The following is a 5731-nucleotide window of genomic DNA, read 5'->3' on the forward strand; positions in this document are numbered from 1 at the left end:
GTCCACAGAGGAAAGTTATATAAGAAGAGTGCATAGCCTGGTCCACAGAGGAAAGTTCTATAAGAAGAGTATATGCATAGCCTGGTCCACAGAGGAAAGTTCTATAAGAAGAGTATATGCATAGCCTGGTCCACAGAGGAAAGTTCTATAAGAAGAGTATATGCATAGCCTGGTCCACAGAGGAAAGTTCTATAAGAAGAGTGCATAGCCTGGTCCACAGAGGAAAGTTATATAAGAAGACTATATGCATAGCCTGGTCCACAGAGGAAAGTTCTATAAGAAGAGTGCATAGCCTGGTCCACAGAGGAAAGTTCTATAAGAAGAGTATATGCATAGCCTGGTCCACAGAGGAAAGTTCTATAAGAAGAGTATATGCATAGCCTGGTCCACAGAGGAAAGTTCTATAAGAAGAGTATATGCATAGCCTGGTCCACAGAGGAAAGTTCTATAAGAAGAGTATATGCATAGCCTGGTCCACAGAGGAAAGTTCTATAAGAAGAGTATATGCATAGCCTGGTCCACCAACACAGTCTCTTAGAAAATTGTATAATACCAACGATATGGACCAACGTTGCTATTTTACGATTTCGGCTCGAAAAATGTAAAATAGTAACGTTCTGAGTGGTTAGGGTGAGGATTAGAGTAGGGGGAGGGGTTAGAAACAGAAAATCTCCGTAAAACACGCCCAAACCACGCCCACCGCTGTAGACGCATACGTTCCCATTTTACAATTTCTTAGCCGACATCGTAAAATAACAACGTATGTCCACAAACGTTGCTATTTTACAATTTTTTTGGAGATCGGGTTGGGTCCACAGAGGAAAGTTCTATAAGAAGAGTGCATAGCCTGGTCCACAGAGGAAAGTTCTATAAGAAGAGTGCATAGCCTGGTCCACAGAGGAAAGTTATATAAGAAGAGTATATGCATAGCCTGGTCCACAGAGGAAAGTTCTATAAGAAGAGTGCATAGCCTGGTCCACAGAGGAAAGTTATATAAGAAGAGTGCATAGCCTGGTCCACAGAGGAAAGTTCTATAAGAAGAGTATATGCATAGCCTGGTCCACAGAGGAAAGTTCTATAAGAAGAGTGCATAGCCTGGTCCACAGAGGAAAGTTATATAAGAAGAGTATATGCATAGCCTGGTCCACAGAGGAAAGTTCTATAAGAAGAGTGCATAGCCTGGTCCACAGAGGAAAGTTATATAAGAAGAGTATATGCATAGCCTGGTCCACAGAGGAAAGTTCTAAATGGTTAACTTGGTCAAAAATTGTCACGGGTTTCATTGACCCGGGTAAACAGAAGGAGCTGAGCAGCTCCTGTTTTAACGGACATTGTAAACACGGTATAGTATATATATAGTATTACCTGTGTCATCAATTGTCCAACAATCCTTGGCCATTTAACGTGAATTATGAGAGCTGGTTCCGGAACGCTGTAAGGCATTGTGGGCATGATTTACAGTGTGTGTGTGTGTGTGTGTGTGTGTGTGTGTGTGTGTGTGTGTGTGTGTGTGTGTGTGTGTGTGTGTGTGTGTGTGTGTGTGTGTGTGTGTGTGTGTGTGTGTGTGTGTGAGGAGTTCAGTTCATTGAAACTATAAAAAACTCAAGTTTACTGTCGGGTTGTAACCCAAGCCCCCCCCCCACACACACACACACACACACACACACACACACAGTCTAAAATCATGAGTAAATGGTTTGCGGGTGCCACATACACATAGGCTACTGTACGCACACTAGAGTTGGCACGCACACACACACACACACACACACACACACACACACACACACACACACACATCACAGAAAGTTGTCACTCATCGAGCACTGAGCTAGCATGCTAGCCACACTTCAACATCTCCACAAAGTCAACTCAGCCCTGTGAAGAAAGTCACACACGCACACACACACACACACACACACAAACACACGCACACACACACACGCACACACACACAGGCACGCGCTCACGTGCACACACACACGCACGCACGCGCACACACGCACGCACGCACACACACACACACACACACACACACACACACACACACACACACACACACACACACACACACACACACACACACACCTGTAGGCCTATAGACTGTTGAGCTGTCAGCTCAGTGTAAAGCAGGAAGTGGCTTTTCCTTTCCGAGTCACACATGAAAAACCTCAAAGTGTGAGAATAACACATTACTGTCACTGGCTTGTTTTTCTGTTCCCTTTTTAATATTTATTTCTTTATCTATTTCTTTATTTATTCATTCATTCATTCATTCATTTAGGCCTATTTATTTATTTATTTATTTATTCAAAGGCCGAAATTTTACTTGTACTTATTTTAAGATGCATTTTCAATCAGTGCAGAGAGCAAAGGTTCTGGGCTCTTCATAAGCATTACATTAGGAATCATTAAGCACTCGAACTTGAATTTAATTGTGCACTTTTTTATGTCATAGATTCTCTGTTTTCTCCTCCTATCTACACTGCATGGGAAAGATCCCATATAACAAGCTTCTCTCTTGTAAAAGTCACTTTTACGGTAAATAAGTTACTTTTGACTTGAGCTGAAGACCATTTTGACACCAGTCCTTTGACTTGCAAAATCCCCATTTCATTCTGGTTTCGTTCTCGGAATAACAGTGGAATATTGTGTGCATGTAAATGTAGTAATTGTTGATAATGTTTATCAATATAATGTTATAACCATATTCAGGTTATACTATATAATATTACTATATAAACTGGCCCTGCCTGGGAAGGTCTATAATGGGGACTTGAACTTGTGACTTGACATGTACTGGAGCTGAAAGACTTGAGACTTGGTTTGGACTTGGGGGAAAAAGTGACTTGTGAGCATTTCTGTTGTACTAAGACAGTTAAGGCTTTTGCACACCAAGTCTGTATTTTCGTCCGAAATTGACGCACGAAAAAAAGAAAGAATACGACCTCATTTGTGTCAATCATCATTGACACACCGAGTCCGACAATTACGTCCGTCATTTAAGTTTTCGGACGAGGTTCGATTTTCTGCGTTTTTCGCATCAGTCAATAGCTTTTTGCGAGCTGGGACCCGTCTGTGTTTTCAGATGACGGATTAAAAAACACGCATATGAAAACAATCAGACTGTGTGTGCAAAGACCTTTACCGTAAGAGACAGACTACAGCAGTGCATCAATCAAACAACTCAAACACAACGGCTGTTTCTGACTTAGAATCCATTAGCCAGTAGGAATCGGGGGGATATGGTGACATCATCCATTGAGAGTCTTACTACACAAACTACAAACAGGAACCACAAACAAACACATTTTAATACTTTTTCAATCAATGTTTTACTATGCAAGCAGCCTACACAATGCATAGGCCTCAATATCTATTATATATCGTAATCATAATCATAATGTCAAACAGCAGTCAACACGAAGTTAGACAAATCAATTCGATTACAGTATGAGAATCTGCACACACACACGCGCACACGCACACGCACACGCACACACGCGCGCGCGCGCTCGTGTGTGTGTGTGTGTGACAGAGAGGGAGAGAGAGACAGAAAGAGAGAGACGGAAAATTAAGACAGGTTGTTTAAAGTCGAATGTCGTCTTTTTTTAGTGCTGATGTCATCAGATTATCACTCTCTCTCTCTCTCACACACACACACACACACACACACACACACACACACAACTATCACACTCATTGGTGGAGAATATAGTACAGCAGTGACAGCTTGAGAGCTCCCCCTAGCAGAAAGAGAGAGAGAGAGACAGTGAGAGTAGAGAGAGTGACATAGAGAAACAGCGAGAGAGAGGGAGAGAGGGAGGGGAGAGAGTGGGAGAGAGAGAGGAGAAGAGAGAGAGGGGCGGAGAAGAGAGGGAGAGAGGTGTTGAAGGGTGAACGATGACAGACAGACAACTCACTAACCTCTCGGCTAAGCAAACCCATGCTCTGGTATGCGCGCTCTGTGTGTTTGTGTGTGTGTGTGTGTGTGTGTGTGTGTGTGTGTGTGTGTGTGCGTGTGTGCGTGCGTGCGTGCGCGCGCGTCTCTGTGTGTGTGTGTGTGTGTGTGTGTGTGTGTGTGTGGGTGTGTGTGTGGGTGTGTGTGGGTGCAGCAACAAAATGAGTTTGGACACGCTCTTTGGAAACTGGAAACCATTGTCCCATGCTAAATTATCATCTCACACACACACACACACACACACACACACACACACACACACACACACACACACACACACACACACACACACACTCTTACATACAGTAAAGAATTGACTTTTTTGACACGTTATATTATGGTACACATATTGACATTTAGCTCTGGGCTTTATAATGTGGTAGCCTACCACTAAATCATGTTAAGGTGAGACACCCAGGTGAATAGGTTTTGTTTTGTTTACTATAATAGATATAACCATGAAACTTCCCCAGCTGATTACTTACATTAAGACAATTGTTTTTTGTATTACATGTTTTCTGAACATGTATATTTAAATATGCAAATGAGGCAGTATCTACTTAAATATGTGCTAATTTGCATACATCTCCAGAACAGAAATCTGAACATGGGTTAAATCCAGGTTTTGTTGACATATTAGAGCCAAATGTGTTTACCGAGGGAATTTTACCTCTTTCCATCACAAATCAGAAAATAGTAAATACATTTTTGCCACTTTTTCAGCAATAAAATGTGATATAAAACAGGCTATGAATGATATGAACAAACCCCTCGTAGAGACACAAGTGCTAGGAAGTGGAGACTTCTGGCTCAGAGTGAGAAAGTCAAACCGGCCTCACAATAAGCAATAACAGCATGAATAAGTGCTTTATAATGACTAATAAACAGACAATAATGCTATACCGCTAATAAGCATGCTAATAAGCAACTAGTTCATATGTGCACCTTCATTTAACGTCTTAGCTTTTATTCTAAACTGACAATATGGCACACTGCTATAGGAGCCCTTGCTTTCAAGTCCTTTTACGACAAGAAAAATGCTAAGCTGGACTGATAAGAAGCACCAATGACACATGCTACAGTAAGACGTGACAGTGAGGTCTGGTTTAGGGCTTTTAAAACACTTCATATGAGCTGTACTTCCTGCCTTTCTCTGGGCACCAGCGTCTGAAGGAATATGAACGGTGGTGAACGGCGAGAGACCATGCTTTTTTGATCCCGTTTGAATTGTGCCACCGGGTACACATGTACAAGTTTGTCCATTTAAAAGCTAACTATGCATGTCAAGTTTGTCCTGAAACTGAAACGTAAGGTTTAGTTTTGTCAATCAATTACATCTCGTGTCGCACATTATACGTCACACCATCAACAACAATGGACTGTGTGTCGTCTTTCTGATTTATAACTTTTAGTGCCACAGTTTGACCACAAACTGCCACTTTCTCCACTTGCAGAGTTCTCTTTTACATTGACAAACATGACATGCTGCCGTGGCACAATTCAAAGGGGATCTGCGTTCACCATTCATCCTGTTTCAGACGCTGGTGCCCAGAGAAATGTGGGAAGTGACGTTCACTTTGGCTCTCTATAGGCTCTCCCTCTGCCTCTCTCTCTCTCTCTCTCTCTCTCCCCCTCTCTCTCTCTCTCTCTCTCTCTCTCTCTCCCTCAGTGGCTATAGGTGCTCTCTCTCTCTCTCTCTCTCTCTCTCCCCCTCTCTCTCTCTCTCCCTCAGTGGCTATAGGTGCTCTCTCTCTCTCTCTCCCCCTCTCT

The 5731-nt window shown here is 42.5% G+C and overlaps 1 protein-coding gene across 1 annotated transcript in view; it reads right to left on the reverse strand.

Moving 5' to 3' along the window:
- The window catches only part of bcl11ba (BCL11 transcription factor B a), a 78943-nt gene that overhangs the window by 63729 nt on the left and 9483 nt on the right, over positions 1-5731 (reverse strand). The gene's annotated exons all lie outside the window — the stretch shown is intronic.

Source organism: Poromitra crassiceps (genome assembly GCF_964638095.1).
Source record: "Poromitra crassiceps genome assembly, chromosome: 3".
NCBI lineage: Eukaryota > Metazoa > Chordata > Actinopteri > Beryciformes > Melamphaidae > Poromitra > Poromitra crassiceps.